The 20,099-nt window shown below is 50.6% G+C and overlaps 1 long non-coding RNA gene across 4 annotated transcripts; it reads right to left on the bottom strand.

Moving 5' to 3' along the window:
• Positions 1 to 1,097: 1,097 nt before the first annotated feature.
• LOC123286741 (uncharacterized) lies at positions 1,098 to 16,494 on the bottom strand. Of its 4 annotated transcripts, none has more exons than XR_011503834.1 (6): positions 10,624 to 16,494; positions 7,901 to 10,523; positions 6,702 to 6,773; positions 5,792 to 6,034; positions 4,009 to 4,426; positions 1,098 to 2,190 (listed from the first exon to the last, which is right to left on the bottom strand). It is a non-coding gene; the product is annotated as an uncharacterized lncRNA (long non-coding RNA). The 4 variants fall into 4 exon arrangements; XR_011503835.1 differs by having other exon boundaries at positions 6,702 to 8,070; positions 8,648 to 10,523; XR_011503836.1 differs by having other exon boundaries at positions 8,648 to 10,523.
• Positions 16,495 to 20,099: the final 3,605 nt, after the last annotated feature.

Below are 20,099 nucleotides of genomic sequence, written 5' to 3'. Positions count from 1 at the left end.
AATTCTGGAAATACGCACGCAGGTTTTGGGAGCCTGAAAGACTAACGGGCAGTTGGCAGAGCGATCGCCAAGGCTGGAGAAAACCTTCGAAATTGAGGAGAGAGAGAGGGGAAACTTGTGACAGTTTCCTTGGAAGGTCAGGGAGTTGCTGACTCCAGTCTTCAGGTTCCAGAGGTTCTGGCGGTGACTTTGTGGAACGCCTGTGGCCCTCCGCTCGCTGTTCGCGGATGTTCGGTGCTGAGGTGCAGCCCCCTCTCGCGGGGAATTCAGTCGCCGCCTCCCCTTCTGCGCCCGTGGATCCAGAGGCGCTGGGCTCGGGGCCTGCTGCCCCGGGCTCTCCGGATCCGTCTCCCCATGCCCCAAGCCTAGAGCCCCGCCGGGAAAGTAAAGCCGGAGCTGCGCTCCCTGGGCCTGCGAAGACTGAGGCCCAACTCGGAGCCCAGAGCCTGGGATTGGCGTAAGGGGGCACTCTGTGCCTCTTCCCGAGGGGCGCAGCTCATGGAAAGGGACGCGCCAGCTCAGAATAAGGGTCCACCCCTTCGCAACAGTCCGACGAGGGGCGGAGGGTGGGGGACTCCGAGAGGATGGCCTGGTGCGCGGGCAGGTCGCATTGTTGGGGACGGCGCCGCGGTCCGGGCGAGTTCCCGGGGAGCCCCGCGCTGGGCCGGCGCGTGGGGGCTCGGGCGCCCCCCGGCCGCTGGGCTCGCTGTCTCTGCCCGGCCCGGCCCGGGGCCTGCGCGGCGCCGCTGCGGGGCCGCCGGGCGAGCGGGCCGCGGGGAAAGGCAGGGGTGCCAGGCGGCGGGGCTGCCCCGCCACCGGCCCGCAGGGGCGCGCGCCCGCTTCGCCTCGGAAGCCGCCAAAGGAGGCCTTGGTCAGCTTTAGAAAGATCCAGGGGCAAAAGTGAAAGTCCCCAGATTGATTCCAATAACATTCCCAGGGAGCCGACCCCCTTCGCTCACGCTGTGGCAAACGTGGGAACTTTCGAGGTGACTCTTCCCCAGGTCAGCCTGGACGCGGAAGGCTAATGAAGCCCCCAGTGACGCAGTTTAACCCGATTTCCTTCTAATGAGTACAAAAAGACAGTGGGGATCAAACTGTAAGTTTTAATATTTACTGTATTAAGTAGTCAGAGGCATTAGAGTTCGTTTTTCGGTAAAACATACGTAATAGACAGGAAGCCGCTTGTTTACAAATACAATCGCCCTGGACAAGCCGCATTCCCTGCACGTCATTCATTGATGGAGTTCGTTCCGTCTCCTCCCCTTGGAAAGAGAATTTTTAGATTTTAAAAGTGTCTGGATCTTGGGGGAGGGAAAGAAGAGTGGGTAGTTTACCTGTCCCTTGAAAAAGGTCTATTCCTGTCTGTGGGGACGTTAAACAGCATAAAATAACCATCTAAAAGATATGGGGAGGGGTTTTCCCCCCTTTTTACTCTTCAGAAAATGTTTCTTGGTCATGGTTGCTGTCACCAGAGTTTCCCAGTGGAAATAAGCTGGTAATATAACCCTAGTTGGTGTGTGTGTGTGTGTACATGTGAACAAATCTAAAATTTAAATAACTTCAGCTGGCTGGGAATATACCAAAATTTTATCCATAAAACTCACTTAGTTGCCATAGTTTTAGAAATGTCTGTGGAAATGTGCCCGCCGCCCTCCCTCCTTCCTGAGAGGAGTTATACCTAGGGAGATGCTGGCATGGCTTCCTAGCCACCAGTGTAAGCCAGTATCAATTACCTGGAGAACCTGAGGCTCATCTTTTTTAATTCAGAAAGCTTTCTCTAACTGAATCCCCTTCCCCTATGAGTTGGGAAAGGAGCATTGTTTGGGAGAGAGCTGTCCAGAGGAAGGCAGAAGGAAGTGTTAATCTCTGGGTGACTCCTGAGTCGTGAGTGAATGTCAAGAGCACAGGACACACCTGAGGTATGGCTGGGACTGTGTGAGGCCCCAATATGAAGCATGTTTACAAAGGACCACAAGAATTATATCAACTGTCGTCCACATTTCATTGTTGTAGTTACAAAATAACAGGACAGACACTCAGAGAAAGTAAAAACACTTTTTTAACACAAAAACAAAAGGACAAGGGATATTCTGATGAAGAGCTTCCTGGGAGATGGCACATTAGTTCTGTCCTCCAGGACTGCCTCTCAGGAGAAGGCAAGCCCATTGAGTTGGGCTGGAACATCACACTCTGAAATAGAATAGATATTGATTTCAAAGAGCTCGCCTTGCACCAGCACTAAAATAAAAATTGCCCTCAAGACACCCAAGTTCAGACAGGGCGACTTCGAGGTATGAGGGGCCGGGTAGGTTCGTTCCACTCCATCCCCGTAAGAGTCTTGGAGGGAGGCAGTCTATTTGTCGTTTACATTTCCAAGGTTGAAAACTCTCCAGCAGAATTTTAAAAAATAAATTAAATAGGTCTAATCAGAAAGTATAGTATCAGCCAGAAACTAACAGAATGAAAATAAACGTGTTACCAGCTTGGTCTTAAGAATCTGTAGGTTACAATAGGGAAAAACTCATCAGTGAGCAAAATAACATCTACAAACTACTTTTAATTCACATTTTCGGAGGAGAAATCTTTCAGGATTGCTCAGGCAATCCTACTGATTATACTTTGTACTCCTTGACTATTTCTTCCAAACAGGGCTTTAAAAATGGTTCAAATGAGAACTGTCTTTAACTCTTCTAGAAATGATTTAATAGTTGTTCTGGATGTTCTTAACACAAGAGAGATGCTAAGCAAGTAGCCTTGAGTCCAGTGAAGTCTGGGGGAGTGGAAGAGGTCGATGCTCAGAGGCACAAGCAGCCTGCACCTGAAGTGGGCTTTCTGCTTCCCATGCGGAGGGCTGGCAGAGGCCAGCGATATTTACACGTGTCCCTGAGCCCTCAGGCTTTCCTCTGTTTGTCAAAGAGGAGGGCCTGCAGGTGAGAGGGTGGAAGCGTGGGGAGAGACCAAAAGGCAGATCAGTTACCTATCCCCTTTGTTCCTGAGCCTTGATCTGGGACTTCGAGAAGGGGAGTCAAAGCCCCCAGGGAGCGAAGCCTCTACCTCCATTTGCATCACCCTGACACCCCCACCTCCACCCCACCCAGGCCAGAAAGCCATGTGCTGGCTGATCTGGAGCAAAATGGTAACTTGAGGAATCCCTGTGTGAGTGTGTTACATAACATACAGAACGTTCTGCAGGGAGAGGTGCTCACACTTGATTTTTCTCCAAATCACTATGTGCAGGAAGAAAAGACTAGAAAGGAGGAATGAAGACAAATTAAATTTTTAAAAACCTATGAGGAAATGTGTAGCCATATGTGACGATGCATATAAGCTATGTGCATGTGAACAGTCATTACTTTCACTTCCTGTGCGCCACAGCATCCTTCAGACACCCTCTCTAGAGCTGTACTTTGGCTAAAGAGGAGTCATACCTAATTTGGGGGTTAGGGGGAGGGCACTCGTACCCAAAAGAATACTGGGACCTGGTTGCCTGTTGCCAGTAGGAGCCAAGTTGGTTCAGAGCTGTGTTATCCTCACACTGCTCTTTCTGTCAGAATCCTCAAACCCTTGCTGTGGGACGGCAGGTTACCCCCTACCCACGCACCCTGCTGTGCCCACCCAGTCACCGCTGCCAGTGGCAGGAGAGCTACTCATTCACCAGCAGCAGGACTCTGCCCCTGCAGCAGCCCAAGGTCACATCCAGAAAGCCTGTTCTTCCAGGCAGCCTCACCCCAAAGGCAAAAGCATTGCAAACCGTGTTCATTTGCCCCAAGCACGAAGGGGAGATGTAACCCAGGGACGAGCATTTTGTAGGAGAGGATCTGGAGCAGGACAGTTGATCCGGGCAGATCCCCTGAGCCAGGCCTTCTCTGAAGGGGGAACCGGGAGGAGGAAATGAGGGGGGGAGTGGAGGGGCCGGGAGGGGGAGCTGCTGAAGGCGCGCAGGCTGACGAAACTGTAACAAAGGATTCTTGCAAAAGTAGTACCAAGGATCTTTAAAGGATCACACACCTTACAGGCGTATCCCCAGCTCCCGGGACATAGAGTCCGTTGATTGTTCCCCTGGGTTCCGCAAACGTGCCTGGGCTGTCAATGGTGTGGGGCTGGCTACCCAGCTTTGCAGCCTCGGCCCCAGCACTCCTGCAGGCCCCGCGGGCATGGGTGGGTGGCTGCGCCAGGGCCCGCAGAGCCTTTGTCGGTGGTTGTTCCTGGGCGGCCCGGTGAGGCTGTGGTCTTGTTGGGCAACATACCTCGCCCTTGGTTGGCCCCGGGAAGGTCATGGGCTGCAGTCTGGTCTGGCAATGCAGACCCAGAAGCGCTCCACAAGCCTCCCTGCTGGGCGAAAGGGAGAGCGCTGGAGAAGCCGGAGCCCGTGGGGTTGGCGGGTGTCTGAGTCCCCATGACCTTTCCAAGGAAAGCAAGCAGGACACTGTGGAAAGAATGTCCCCAGGACGCGCTGGTAGGTAGGGAGCGCACGGAGGCTAGATGGGCATATCCCAACGCCTAAGCCTGGGCACTCTGCCCCTGCTGAGGCTCCCCCAGGACTCTCGTTCCTCCGACCCCTCTACCCCGTGCCTCCCACCGCCACAGAACCCTGGCGGTGACCCTGCGCCGGGCAGCGCAGCCCGGGCGTCCAGCTGATGGATAGGAATGGATGGATAAGAATTGGTGCCCCAGCACCAGGGGACAGGAAGCGTTGAGACCAATGTAGGAGAGGGACTGAGTGAGTGAGGTGAGGGGGAACACCACAAAGACCCTAACTTCGCCCTAATGCCCACACTGGGCTCCTGAAGACTATCAGTGTGGCTCCCATGCACCTCTCTGAGTTGGTGGGAGATGCTTTTTTCTGGGAACTCGGTGGCACAGGAGTGGGGCTCAGTGCAGACACTCAGGAAGTGAGAAGTTCAGGGTCTGAGTCTGAGGCGTAGGTGGAGGCAGAGGTGTCCCTCCACCAGTTACAAAGTGGGTGATGAGTGAAACTTTGAGAGAAGGCTATAGGTAGGTGTAAAACGTGGTCAGTGACTATCCCTCTATTTCATGGTGTCCCTTCTCTTTAATTCAACCCACGGGAAGCCCCTCAGAGTCTTGCAGGCCTCAGGCATCCAGCTGCCTGTGTCCACCCGGCCAGGCCTCCCAGCTCCCTGAACTGCCCTGAGCACAAGGTCAGCCAAAGCTGGCCCGAGTCCTCAGGCCAGGCCTCCAGACACTGCCCCAACTCCCCTCACCCCAGCTGGCCTGGGCTGGGCTGGAGCTCCAACCTGCAAATGGCCCCTGCAGTGGGGCCTGCTCAAAATTCCAGCCAGTCAGCCCAGCATGGCGGAGAAGGCTGGAGGCAATGAGTGACACGGGCTTCTACCCCTGGCTACATACAAGTGCAAATGAGATGCATTTTGGCTGATCAGTCCACTGTATTTTATGCAACTTAATGTGTCTATGTCTTGTCAACTCTTCTAGTCGGAAAGAATAGCAGAAAATTTTTAGAAGAATTTTTTTTGTGTGTGGTTTCCAACTACAATTCCATACAGGGAGATGGGGCGAGAGTGGAGACAAGGAGGCTTGCTGACATGAACAACGTTATATAAACCCTCCTAAAATGCAACCTTACCCCACAAAGAGGAAAGGAAAAGGAGGTGGGGTGGCTTATGGTTGCTGACAAGAGACCTTGATGAAACTAAGTGGATTCTGGCTGAGAGAAGTTTAAAGCTATAACATTTTCTTTTAAGAAACAAAATTCATTAGAATTTACTTGGACAGATCTTGCAGGGGGCAGATCAAACTCCTTCTCCAGGCTTACCTGACATCGAACAATGTGAAGGGGCCTCTTGGGTGGGGGGGCAGTCTCAGGGGTTCACCAAGAGTGGAAAGGTTTTCTGATGCCGTAGGGGCCCAGTCTGGGTGACAAAGTGCTTCTCTCCTCTTTAGATGTCAATTTCCGAACAAGTTCTAAGTGCAGGAAACTTGCCTCCAACTCTCACCAGATTCCCAGGAAAGGTTTCCTGAGGAAGCAGTCCTCTCAGACCCAGGTGATGTGGTCCCCCTGTAAGGTAAGGGGAGGGGCTGGCAGGTCCCAGGGACCAAATGGCCTCTGGTGTTATCGCCCCAGGCCACCTCCTACGGTACGCATGAACACTTTGGGAGAGCTCTGGTCTTTTTTTCAGCACACAGCCCTGGAAGTCCCGGTAGGACAGCCAGAGAGGACCACAGGGCCTGCTCCACACTCCACAGCTGCCCCTTCTCACAGGTACTTCTTGTCTCGGGCTTGTCCACAGCTGACCCCAGGAGGGGCAACCGCGGATTTTCTTAGCCCTGTTCCTGGGTCCTGCCCCTCTCGCTCACTCCCAGGCTCAGCTGTAGGCAGGGCCCGAACTGCTGGGAGTTAATAGGAGCTGTGTGCCAGACTCTTGCCCCTCTTTCAGGGAGTTCTTATGGTGCCTCTGGGTTCTTAGGGACAAAGGGAATTTGTTGTTGACATATGAAGCTGTCCAGTTAAGGTCTGCCTCTGGGATCGGCGACCCACTCCCAGAAGCTGTAGTAGCCTTACTTTCAGGACTCAGGGTCTTATGCAGGTTGCTAAAGGCCTGGGCCAGGCAAAAGGGTCATGTATCCAGGGAGCCACTGAAAGGAGACTACCCCAGGCCCATTTCATTCAGGGGAGGTTTTTGGATCCTGCAGGTGTCCCAGATTATTCCATGCCACCCTGTTACCTGTGGAGGATTCCTTCTCTGCTGTATTCCTTGGCTGAGGTGTCAGATGGCCTCGCTGCAGGGCAATTAACTCTAACAAAATAGAATGGGGAGGGGGGTCATGTGCTTCGCATCAAGAGAAGGGGCCATCCGGCACTGTGAAACTATCCAAACCTTTACACTGCTCAGCAGAGGAGTTTGTGTGTCGCAAGCAGCTCAGGTTTCTGCCATGCAGCCTGGGCAGTTCCATACCAGCCTGGTAGATACATCCAAACCAGATGTGTGCTGCTGCTCTGGGCTTCCACCCAGGAGCTGAGGTGCCAGGGAGATGCCCCAAACAGGACAGACTTGAAATTCTTTGCTCCAACTCACCCAGTGTCCTGACAGGCCAGCAGGAAGGGCTGGACTAGGGAGCTGTGAGCAGAAGACCTACACTGAGGTGAATTACTGGCTCCTGCAGCGGCCCAGTTGCTCAGCCTGCCTGCTTCATGGTGGTCGATAAGAGTCCCCTAAGCTGCCCCCTTCCTGTCTTCTTGCTCTGGATGCCCAACAGCAATTTACTCCCTCCTTCCATGCCTCCTCCTCCATCCCAGAACGGAGCATGGATTTCTATTTGGGATAAGAAGGGTGTCGATAAAGAGGCAAGGTGGAGCGGCAAGCCATCTTCAGTAATAAATAAGCCCAGCCACAGCAGCCTCGACACCCCCAGACTATTCTCACTAACTTTTTCTTTCAAACCGTCACTCAGCTTATGATAGGCCCAAAGCATTTCAACCCATGAGCAAAAAGAAATTTTCAAACCTAGACCAAGTTTTTTATTTCTCCTTTGCTCCTGAGTTCACCATCCAGCATCCCTATATCCACTACCCCATCGGAAGATTTAAAACACTTGTTCCTTAAAATCCACCAGGATTTTCAGCATTACCAGAGTAACTGGAGAGAGAACACACCCTCCCTACCCCAATTCTGCATCCAAACCAACTATATTGTAATCACCATCATCAATTACGCTTTGCCTAACTTGACACAGACAGCAACGCAGACTCCGTTATTTACCAGAAGTAGCAATAAACTTTACTGAAAGAAAGAAATTCAGCATCGACTATGGCATACGTACTGGAGAACTCTTTGAAAACATCAACTCTATCTTCTTATCTCCTTTATTGGGGTGGAGTGCTGTAAAAATGTTAGGTAGCAGAATTTTGAAACAGCTTGATTACCTTGAGCAGGTTTGGCGTCCTTAACTCCAATCATTAGTAATAAAGTCATTAATAGGCATAATTGGTATTTGATTGCTTGATCTGATTGGTGCTGTATTCACGACCTGGTTTGGTTTCACGGGCAAGTACAGGTGGTCCAGAATCAGTAAAGGGGAGCCATTTGCAGGCAACTTTTTCAAGCAGAAGGAAAAGTACTTTTGTTATATTTGCAGACATGTCTCACACATTTTTTTCCGGTTTTTGTAAACTATCTAAGAATAAACATTACAGATCTGGGTTTTAATTTCTCCAGATGGGATCATAAAGTACCTAGGAGATTGTTTTTAATATACTACAGAACTGAGGACACATGGCTGCTGTTCACACTAAAAGCCGAAAAGAAACTCAATGCGAAAGTAGAAAGAACTGAACCGCTAGCGGCATCGAGCATCTGAGCAAGTTCACTTTATTTCTTCGCAGGAAGAGGGTCAGCGGCGGCGAGAGAACGTTTCCCCGGGTCTTTGCGGAGGGCCACGGCGGCGAGGCCGGCCAGACTTCCCCACCGGCCGGCCGCCTGGGCTCAAGGGGCTCTGCGACCTCTCTTCGCTGATCACCGCCCCCCTCCCCACACTCTTCTGTGCTGGGGTCTTCGGTTCAGCCTGGCTCCCCTTTTCGGAACCCTCCCGGAGAACTTCCTTGGCCAGGGTGCCCTGCCCTCCTCTCGCCTGCCCCTGCGCCGCCGCCCGCTCCCCCGCGCTCTGGACTCACCCGCGCGGAGCTTCCACTCCTCACAGGCAGGAAAGCGGCCTCAGTCGGGGCGACACTTGAAGCCACGTTTTATCAATACCATCAAAGAGCGGAGCGCACGTTAGGGCTCTGCGCTCCCGAGCCCGCTCCTGCTGAAAGCCGGGTGTAGGGGGAGGGCAGCAGGGGCGAGGAGTCCTCCCTCCAACCGCGATTTCAGCTTTCTTATGGAAATGAACGCGACGGCCCGCTCACCCCGAGCGCGGCTCCCGGTCCCCAGCCCCTTCCTCCCGGCCCGTTCCTCCCGCCGCCCCCGCCCCCGCCCCCGCGGCCCCCGGGGCTCGCCGTGGCCGGGAGGGGGCCGCCGCTCTGCGCCCGGGCTGCGCGCGGGCTCCAGGCCGGTGGGCTCCCCTCCGCCAGGCCGGCAGGCGCTCGGTATTAAATATTCATAGCGATCTCTACTTTCTTAAAGGAGAACCTACCGAGCGGGAAAGTTCACGGCCAAGGGAAGGCACAAAGGAAGGTCTCCGCTCCCGCGGGTTCGCTCTCCAGGCTGGGGAGACGCGCCCCTCTCCGCGGCAGCGCCCGCTCGGACTGACGCGGAGGAGAGAGCTGGGGAGCGGGACCGCCTTATTGTCAAGTCACTTTTCTTGGAGGGTGTGGAAGGAGAGAGGAGCTTGGTGGCGGACAGAGAGCTCACTCTCAGATCCCTAAACAGGTTTTTGAGTTTTTGTTTGTGTTTTAATTGGCGATCGCATCTTACGCCCGAGGGTCCCCAGGGGCTTTTGTAAGAAAGAAACCTGTTTGGCTTCACCCGGGCTCCACCTGCCGTGGGGCCGCCAGAAAGTTTGCCCTGTGAGGTTGGGGAGACACGCACGCACGAAGTTTAGGAAGCCTCGCCCTGAGCGACAATTTCTTTGGAACGGTTAAAACGACAACACCGGCACCTGCCCGCTTCCCAGAACAACGGAGCCGGGCGCCGAGGGCCGGCGCTGCGGCGGGCGCGCCTTCGAGCCTCGGGGCGCGGCCCAGGCCCGGCTTCTGCCCGCGAGCGCGGGCGGCCCGGGAGGGGCAGGAGGGGACCGGGCGGGAGGCCGCGGGGCTCGCGGGCCGCGCGGAGGCCCTCCCGGGAGCGCCCCCCGCCGGGCCGGGCCGACCCGCGACGGCCCCGCGCCGTGCCGGGGCGACGCCCGCGCGCTCACACCCGCTCACGCTCACACCCCGCGGTTCTTTTTGTTCCGGGCCAGGCTCACTTTCACAAGTGGTTAGAAAGTCTTGGGCGCCATCTAACGGGAGCAGCAAAAAGTTGACGCCGGGCGGAGGCCAGGACGGCCCAGGCGCGGGGACCGGCGTGGAGGGTCCTCTCCCCTGCCCTCTGCGCTCTCCGGACTTGACATCTGCCCCGAGACACGCCGCACACACCCACGATCGGGAACTCCGGAACCCCCCGGAGCTCACCTTCCCAGGGGCCGGGGAGCAGCGCTCGCCTGCCCCCCGGGACCGTCCTCTGCGCCCCTGCCCTCCCTCTTTCCGCGTTCCCCCAGGCCACAGAAGAGGAAGGATCGTCTTGCACCTGTCTTAATAGGACCCTGGTGTCGTTCAAGATCTCTCCTTTTCATTTTGGCCCGCGATGGAAAGTCCCAAGAAGCCCCAGGCAGGTGCACCTATTTCCCCCCCCCCACCCCCCCGAAAGGAACAGCCAGGCAATAAAGAGGTCTCTAGGCAAAGAAGCTTCCAGGGGGATCAGGAAAGGAGGTGAAAGAGGGTAATGGTACCGAAGCAAAAAGGAAGTGCCCAAGTGAAGGAGATTTGGTCCTGCAGGGGCCTCTGGAGAGTCTCCCTGTCTCCTTCGAGGGAGGGGCTGGGTTCTTAGGAGCTGTCCTTGAACTTGGGAGCTGGTCTGGGGAGGAGTGTGACAAGTGGTGAGGCCCAGGTGGAGCCTCTGGGGAGGGCAAAGGAAGCCAGGGGCAGGAAGAGATGGAAGAGAGGGACCCACCTACCTTGAAGGTGGGCTGGAGCCTGAGGAGGCCCAGGCCTTTCCTGAGGCTTCCAGGCCACTGGGAAGGCCAGTGGTCTGGGAGATACAAATCTGGGCCACGTGCTTCTGTCAGATCAGGGCATCTGGCAGAGTCTAGGAAGGGAGCAGAGGGCTGATGTTCCTGACCAGCTGTGAAATAAGGACCAGAAGGGAAGACACGTGTCAGTCAGGCCCAACCCACCCTCTCCTCAGATGGGACAGCTGCCATCTGTGCTGCTGTTTAACAATGTGGTGACCTATCTCTGCCTCCAGGAGGAGGACCAGAAGCAGGCGAGGACTGTGGGCAGCATTAGACACCTGGTGGTTGGCCCTGGTGATGCAACCAGAGGTGGCTGGGCTGGAGTCTAGATTCAGAGGAGAGCAGTGAATCTGGTCGGTGTAGGCCCAGAGTTGTTAAAGGACTGTGAGCCTTTCACCTTGTCTGCTTGGGTTATAGAAGGGAGCATAGAACACCTGTTCCTCTCTCAAGGATGTTATGAGGGTAGAACATAATGTCAGATGTACAAATATTTTTTATTGTAAAATACATATAAAATTTACCATCTTAAGCATTTTATGTGTATAGTTCAGTAGCATTAAGTATATTCCCATTGTCATACAAGCATCACCACCATCCATCTCCAGAATGTTTTCATCTTCCCAAACTGAAACCCTGTACTCTTTAAACACTGACTCCTCATCCCCTCTCCCCCAGCCCTGGCACCCACCATTCTGCTTTCTGTCTCCATGATTTGACTCCTCTAGCACCTCATGTAAGTGGAATCACAGAGTTTTGTCCTTTTGCATCTGGCTTATCTCACTTCGCATAATGTCCTCAAGGTTCATCCATGTTGTAGCGTGTGTCAGAATTTCCTTCCTTTTCAAGGCTGAATAATATCCCATTATATGGATAGACCACATTTTGTTTATTCATTGATCCATTGATGGGGAGTTGTGTCGTGTCCGCCTTTTGGCTATTGTGATAATGCTGATATGAAAGTGAGCATACAAATATCTCTTTGAGATCCTACTTTCACTTCTTTTGGGTATATCCCCATAAGTGGGATTGCTGGATCATATGGTAATTCTACATTTAATTTTTTTAGTAACTGCCATACTGTTTTCCATAGCAGCTGCACCGTTTTACATTCCCGCCAGCAGGGCACAAGGGTTCCAATTTCTCCACATCATCACCAACACTTGTTACTTTCTGTTTTGTTTCTTTTTTTTTTTAATAATAGCCACCCTAACGAGGGTATCTCATTGTACTTTTGAAACATTTCTTGAGGTATAAATATACAAACATAATGAAATAATACTAATGAGGCAAATTCGCTACAGGTTATAGCAGGGCAGAAATATCCTGGAAATTATTTTAAATCTCTGATCTTTAATTTTTGAGTCCAGTTCTAGAAACAGAAGAGGAGAAATGGCTAAGATAGAGGGACACACAAAACTAACCCTATTTGATGATCACGTTTTGGCCTCTCTTTCCAATTATGAGCTGGGCTATGGTATTAGTGAGCCCTATTCTTTCTTTCTTTCCAGAAGGAGACCAGAGATTCACCCTGTCTTAAGTAGAGAGGAGAGAAAAAAAATTGTGTTTGTCTTCTTCCTGGATTCTTTGATTTGTTCCAATTGAAAGAGACACTCGTATCCCAGACATTGGCTGTAGATTGGTGGAAATCTCTGGGGTCCTTTTTTCTAGAAAAGGGCTGAGAAATAGCAAGTGAGCAAGCAGGAGGCTGTTATTCTCCTCCAGAATTCCCAGATTTGGGAGCTATCTCCTGTACAGAGCACCCCTTAACTTCTCTCCATGGCCCTATTGCTGGTAACCTCATGCCGGCCTTATTTAGTAGTTATGTGTGGTGTATTTACAAAGTACTCTATTATCCTTTTTCTTCTTTTTTATATTACAGCCTGGGGAAACAGGTTAGTGTTTTTATTGCCCACATTTTAAGTGAAGATCTCTAGAGTGGGCACAAGATGCTAAATGGAAAGGACTGTGGTGACAGGGTGGTGGCTGAGGCTCCAAGCCTGAGCTTTTCCTTGGCCCACTGAACCACACTGTTTCTTTCATCTGACAGGAGGGTTGGCACAGGACAGAGATGAGAGAAACCAGTGCAGGAAGCCTTGGCAGAGACCTCGACCTCCCTTCTGCCACCAGGCCAACTCTGCCGCTTGCTGAACCGCTAAGGCTCTGTGGTGTCTGAGCTTCTCTGGTTCAGGGGGCGTGGAGGAAGGGGGCTGGGAACGCCCTTTGGGAAGGGCGTCATGGAGGCAGCTCCCAATACCTCAGCGCGAGTGTTCGAGTGTTCGTCTGGCCCTCCCCTTTAATTGCTGTGTCTGCTCCCCAGAGAGGAGGATGTACTGCACATCAGGAGCTCTGCAACTTAAGACAAAAGAAAAAAAATCACGACTGTGACACACGCGTGCACGCACAGTCATTTCCTCTTCCCTTGTTAAAGCTACTTCCATGTGAAAGAGAAGATGCAGAAGGATTACATTCCGGGGACGCTGGGACCAGGAGACCTCTCAGCATTCTGAAAGGGCTTTGTAGTGTTTGGATCCAAGCCATTTGTTTCTAGAGAGAATCACATTGGGTAGGAGCTTGCTTTTCCATTTGCAATGGCTTATTAAGTATAAGCATCTCTTTCTCTGTTTACTGAGTGATTAGCTCCCCCTCCAACTGACCCTGCCAGGGGAGATAGCCAAAGTGTGTCCTCACCACACAGTTACTCTGCAAAATGTCCTTTCCATAAACCCAGAGACCGCAGGCAGGACTCCGTGGTTAGTTTTGGTGTCTTCTTTTTACATTCTGCAGTGAGGAGCTCCCCTGACAGTACGCTGTGCACCAGTGCCACCCATATTTCCACGGCTCCATTCTAATCACAGTGGAGAGAGAAGTGGAGTCTAGCTGTGACAGAAGCAAGCCAGTGTCGTGCCCTCTGCATGTGGCTTGTCTGGAGGCCACAGCCTATGGGCTCCATTGCTGTCACTGAATCGTTTCTAAGTTGTCCAGTGACCTTTCCCACAGAAGACTGTCCTTCCTGTCCTCATAAGACAGGACAGAGACAAAATGAAAAGGCTCCTTCACTCACCTGGATGCAGGCAGTTGAAAAATCTGGGACCTCGTAAGCAGTAAAGATGAACCAGATACTGGCTGATTAGTAGCTGGTTGCTTGGCTGAACTGGCTGGTTTCTAGTAAGTCAGTTTAGTATCTGGACAGACAGGCTGTGCTTGCAGACCCAGCCTTAATCAGCCAGATTTCAAAGGTCAGAGTGGAAACAAAATCATGCAATTTACCCAAATCTTAGAGACTGAATTCAATTGTAGGGTTTGGTCTGGAAATGAGGATGAATTATTTCCAACTAAGTGGATTTTTTTTTTCCTCTCTGCCAATTTCTTTACTGTGATATACGGAAAGCCTAAGATATATTATCAATATTGTTATATAAATATTGTCTACCTGCACATACTATAGTATCGACTGGGGTGAAGTCATTAAATGAAACTATTTCCAACCTTCTCCGTATTCCCAGTGGAAGCCCGGTGCTTTTATTCTGCATTATGCTTTTGTGATAAGGCTGCACTCTTACTAGTCAACAGTTAGAATTCTTAGGGGAGTGTTGTATTTATTCCATGAATCCCGTATTATTTTACACTTGATAGAATACGGGACTAAGGCAGATCCTGTATATAGAAGTTGGCATCTTGTCGAAGAGTTGGGGTTCTTAATGGGCCAGTCACCCCATCCTTACCATCTCCTGATGAGAAATAGACCTCTCAGACTGCATTACTGAGGAGGGGAGTTCTGCCTGGGGGACAAAGATAGACTTGAGCTCTGTTTGATCTCAAGATTCACCGCACTGTGTCTCAAGACTTGTGTGTGGGTGTCACACACAGCACACATGTGCATACGACACACACAGTACACACATACATTGTGTCCTCACTCACGTCTGGGATCTGACCACAGTTCCTTCTCCTCTGGATGTCCAGGAGACCAGGTCCTAGAAGGGGCCATGAGCTGGCATGGGGGTAAAACGGCTGCCAAGCCCTGCCAGCCGTCTGAGATGAAGTGTGGTCATCTCAGGTGATAGCACATGGAAGAGGCAAGAAAGCTGGCTTTTTGTGTTTCTTGTACTTAATTTCCTATTTGTTTTCTCATTTTTTTCCAAGTTTTTTTTTTTTTTTTTGGAAAAAACCCATCTCAGCTAAGCTAAGAGAAATCCCCAGAAGCAAATTCTCCCCACATTTGGGCCAGAACATCTAAAGAAAGCTGCTTAGGCCTTGGGCAAGCAGCACGGGGCAGCAATCATGAGGGGAGAGGAGCCCACGGGGAAGAGGGCATCGGGTCTCCGTCCTCGCGGTGTCACCTCCTCCTGTCACTGTGGCCTCTGTGCCTTGTTTTCATGGCAGAAATCCTGTCCCATAGCTGAGCTTATTAAGTTCATGCCTACTAAGGGGTGCAGGCGAGGTGTCCGGGTTACAGGAAGCAAGTCACAGCACGAGTATGGTGTGTCTGCCTGGAGCATCGATGTACTACATAATTCTTTGAGGGGACAAGTTAAGTAACTTAACTGGTAAATAACTTCAAACTGGACATTTGTTAAAAAACAAGCACAAATCTGTTATACAGTAGCATACAACGTCATCATATAATTTAAAACAAACACCAAGACTTCAAATGCGCTTGGGGACTGGAGATGGTGGCTTTGGACCAATACCCGCCCCTTCCTGTCATCCAAGCACATGCAGTTTCTTCTGACATCGGTGATATTTTGGTGGAAATTTCTGAGAATACTACCTTATAACTTATTCCCCCTCCTTTATGTGGTTCGGATTTCAGTTTCAGGACATTATATTTTCAGATTCATCCTCTCTCCACCCGCCTCCACCCCCCACCACATAGACAGATTTGGGGCCACCTGTTCACTCCACAGCCAGGAGGATGGAAAAGATTCCTTCTGCCAGATTCTCTCCTTCATCCTCCGTAGTCTACAACAATGCCCTCTCCAACGGTGAGGGAGGAGAAAGCCCTCCTTTGGCTCCACTTCCAGGTTCTGTGCTTGGATGGAGTGCCGTCTGTACCATTAACTCAGTGGGACTGGCTGGAGAGAGACTGTGAACATCCCTAAGAGACCTGTTGTTCTCGGGGGAGCAGCTGAGGGGTCTCCAATGCCTTCACATTTCCTGCCTGCTCCCAGGCGTGCTCTGTGCCTGACCGTGCTCCCTGCTGCTTTTGTATTTACTGCTGGTGCCTTGGTTTCTTCCCTGGAAGTGTTCATATGAGTCTACTCTTGTTTCTTCAGGCGGTGCCATGAAATCCATTTTGAGTTGTTCGCTTCTCCACACAAGGCATGGATGCCAGAGCCTAGAAAAGAAAGAAAATCTCTCCACTCTGCTTTCCTCTTTTCTCCTAAAGATCAGGGCATGTTTGGCTGGCCCAGTCCTCTGAAAACTCTGTGGCCATCACTGTGCTCCAGAGCTATGCCTTTGGGCACGGTACTTGCCTCTTCTCTTGGCCAAAGGCTTGGAGCAGAGTTTATCTGTGCTAGGCAGGAGTGAGTTGGGTGCTATTCCATTAGATAAGCCAATACAAGGCTGCTCTTCAGCCTGAACAGAGATTGTGGAATTAGACTCAGTTTATCATTTAAATGCTCTAAAAAGTCAATAAGGCAAAGACAGTATATCAAAAGCAACTTATTACATTAATAGGGTGAAAATATTTTTTCTGATAGGCTTTAGACTCTTAGAAGATGAAGGACATATAGTTTATTTCACGTATAATCTTCTTTTATTCATAACTAATTTTCTTTTTTCATACACGATCGTTACACAGAAGTTCAATGTGCCCTGTCTCTTTCTATCTATGAGACATATAAACATATACATGTACATATGTATACATTTACATATATACCAGAAAATATATCATTTGATAATATAATATATATATATTTTTTCTTTATTTCTTTCTTTCCTTTTTGAGGAAGATTAGCCCTGAGCTAACATCTGCTGCCAATCCTCCTCTTTTTGCTGAGGAAGACTGGCCCTGAACTAACATCCGTGCCCATCTTCCTCTACTTTATATGTGAGATGCCTGCCACAGCATGGTTTTGCCAAGTGGTGTCATGTCGGCACCCAAGATCTGAACCGGTGAACCCCGGGCCGCCGAAGTGGAACATGCGCACTTAACTGCTGCACTACCGGGCTGGCCCCTATATATATATTTTTCAAACTAGCTCTTCAATCAGTTGCTTTGACCTTCTTCCAACATAGCCTTAGGTGTGTCCACGAAACCCAGTAAATTTGCCTGAATTCAGTAAAATCATCTTGATTCAAGTTTTCAACTTTGGTGATTTGTTGGGAGGGCTGGAGTGGAGAACCCCACGTGGTTCACGGGAATGGGTGTGCTTCTCTGAGGGTGCAGCATGGACACGTCCCAAGGAGGTAGGGACAGTCCCTTGCTGGGGTCCCCCTGAGTCTGTGGATGTGGACGGAACAGCTCTCACAGCTGGGACATCTGCCACTAGATTATCACCATTCCCTCCACTCCATTGCATTTCGAGGTTGCTTTTCTTCTCTTCCCCCTTTGAAAAGGGGAGAAGAAATAAAATCCACGCTTATAAGGGAAATAACGAAGCAAGTTGGTATCTTGGTTGTTGTCTAGTTGGTGGCCTTATTGACTCACTGAAGATTATTAGAACAGATAAAATCTACTGTTAGGGAATGGATTTCTAAGAAATGTGCAGTGTTTCAAAGTGAAAGTTTGTTTGTTTGTATGTTTTTCAAGTCTTATCTGAGTTTAAAATGTCAGGTATTGGCCTGACTTAAGCACGATCTTTCTGGTTGGAGAGAAGACCTGGATGTTCTCACCATCCTTTCCTTCCTTCAACCTCACCTAGTCTCTCCACAGAGTGGATATTGGAGCTAAAGCATCGTTCATCTTGACTTTTAAAATCCCACATGTTGATCATCTGAGGAATCCAACGAATTTCGTCATCTTCATCTGACATTATGTGACTAAAACACTCGAAATCTGTGTTCAGAAACAAATTCACACTCTAAGTGCTTTGAGAGTTTTGTACACCTTCTCACATGATTCTTTTCTCCTCTCTTTAAATTTTAATTTTACTTTCTTCCTCTAAGAAAGAACCAAGAAGAAATATCAAAGAAAGCTTTGCAGAGTGTGTTAGGGTAGGAATTGAATCCCAGAATAACAGGTGAAAATGACAGGTGGTAGTAAGCAAGAAGAATATTGAATATCAGAAAATAATAGCTATCTAAGTGTAATCTGTCCCTGGATGGGTCCTAGGGGGAAAGTTATCCCACATCAGTTTCTGCGGCAAGGCCCTGCAGAGAGAAGGGGACGACCAGCTCGGCTTCTTTGTGGCAAGCCAGTCTTTCCTGTGGAGAATTGCAGGGATTACCCCTAAATGGATTAAGGGGAAGAAGTGGAGAAAAAGAGCCTGCATTTTCCTACCTGCGTGCAGTGAGACGCCCACCCCAAGTGGCCAAGGCCATTAGAAAGGCAGCATTCCCCTGGTATGTAATGCACAAGCAACGCAGCTTCCCGCAACATCATGCATGAGCAGCAGCACCCCCCCCCTCCCCGCCCCAGCCCCCCGTCCCCCGCCCTGAGCCTGCTGCAGCCTTGGCCTTGGGCTTTGTGAAACAGTTTAAAACCCTGGATTAGCTTTGGACCGTAGAAGCTGCTCACTGACAGCCCTTTTTTTTTTCTTGTTCAAATTGGGCGTGAATGCACGTTGGTCTGTCATTAGGCAGGGCTGGAACGGGCAGGTTTCCCCTCAGTGGGAGCTTTGTGCAATGTGCTATCACTTGTGGAAGATCTGGCAAAGGAGAGTCAGAAAGATTACACAGCAGCTTTGGATTCTGTCCAGCTCTCCCTCCTCAGCCCAGTTCTCTTCTTTTAGCATCTGAGAGACTCTAACAAATGCAATTCTCTACTCCCAGCACAGAGGAAGAAAACGTATTTCCAAGACGGTCCCATACCAAACGTATGTGTGATGTCAGAAAATCAGCATGCTGTATTGTGAAGCTGCAAACATTTAGGAATGACTGTCACTAGGGTTCTGACTCTTGAGAAGGAGATGGAGGGAGGAGTGGAGGGGATGTCTGCCCTTCACTTAAGAGGGAGTCAGGATACACTTGGGATAGTAGGGAGCCCGAGTTCTGGAGTGGTCCTTTCTCAGAATTCCTGAGCCCGCCAGCAGCTTATGGACACAACTAAGAAAAAAGCAGGGAATGGGAGAAAGGTGGAAAGACACTTGCTGCAGCTCTTGCTTCCCTAGGTGAGTCCTCAGTGGTCCGTTTCCAATTGCTGCTGCTGATGCAGAACTGCTCCGTCATACAGGCACTGATTAGAGTAGAGATCATGCTCCCGAAGTTAGGGGCGGCACCAATCGGTAGAGAGAGGCTTGTGGAAGGGCTGACAGGGAAGAGGGTGCATACAAAAATATAATTCAATTCAAAATTAGTTTAGAGTAGTGATGAAAATTCAAACACATTTATTTGAGGGTGACACGGAAGGATGTCCACTGGGACCCAATTCAGGGTAATAGCAGAGGATGACGACACCCAATGGTAGAGAATGACTAGTCAGGTACAGCATGAGAACTTGTGGAATTCAATGCTCCTAAAGCTTGCAGCTGCTGGCAGAGACCCTCTTGAGTTTGCTTGTCAAGCAGAGGAGCCTCTCTCTCTCTGCCCCCTTCTGATTCTCTAGGGTAGCAGGGCTCCTCTCGCCATGCAGAGAATCAACCACGCTTCCGCTCTCGAAGCATCCCACTAGTGACTGTGCACAGACTGAATAAAAGATTCTCTGAGAGCCTAAAAGCAACTCAGGAAGTATTTTGGAAACCTGTTCGCTGAGGAAGTCAGAACACCACCTCGCTTCAACATGCCCAACACTGTGGCTAATGGAGGTAATTTCAGGGCACACATGTCTCAGCCGAATTAGGCAAAACCTTCTATCCCTATAAAAACCCACAAAGCTTTGGTGCCATCAGCTAACAATGAGCTCTTCTCTGACTCAGAGGGCTGACAGGAGATGGCCATACTGTCTTGTATGGTGGCAGAAGGACCGGGCCCCATGCTGGGATGTGTTGAAAGGACGTCTTCGTCATTCTCTCCTTCTGGAGAGTCTTCCCTTCTGGGAGCCACAACTACAGAGGAATAGGGAAAACCTAAAGGTGTTCCAAGGGATAGGAAAGCTAATAAACCAGGAAAGGAGGTTGTTTAGTCTGGAACAAGGAAGACAGTGATCACTGAAAACTGAACAGTTCGATGCGTATAATAACGCTTATTAAATACTTAGTGTGTGCTGAGGACTACCAGGCACGGCTGAGGGGTGGGAGGGCAGGAATGCATACACAAATGTACAATGCACATCCTAGGCTGTTAGACAAAAACCATGATTTTCCATCCTTAAT

This window comes from Equus asinus, chromosome 6 (assembly GCF_041296235.1).
Source record: "Equus asinus isolate D_3611 breed Donkey chromosome 6, EquAss-T2T_v2, whole genome shotgun sequence".
Classification (NCBI taxonomy): Eukaryota; Metazoa; Chordata; class Mammalia; order Perissodactyla; family Equidae; genus Equus; species Equus asinus.
The sequence above is the reverse complement of the archived record's forward strand: the minus strand, read 5'-3'. Positions and strand labels throughout refer to the sequence as shown.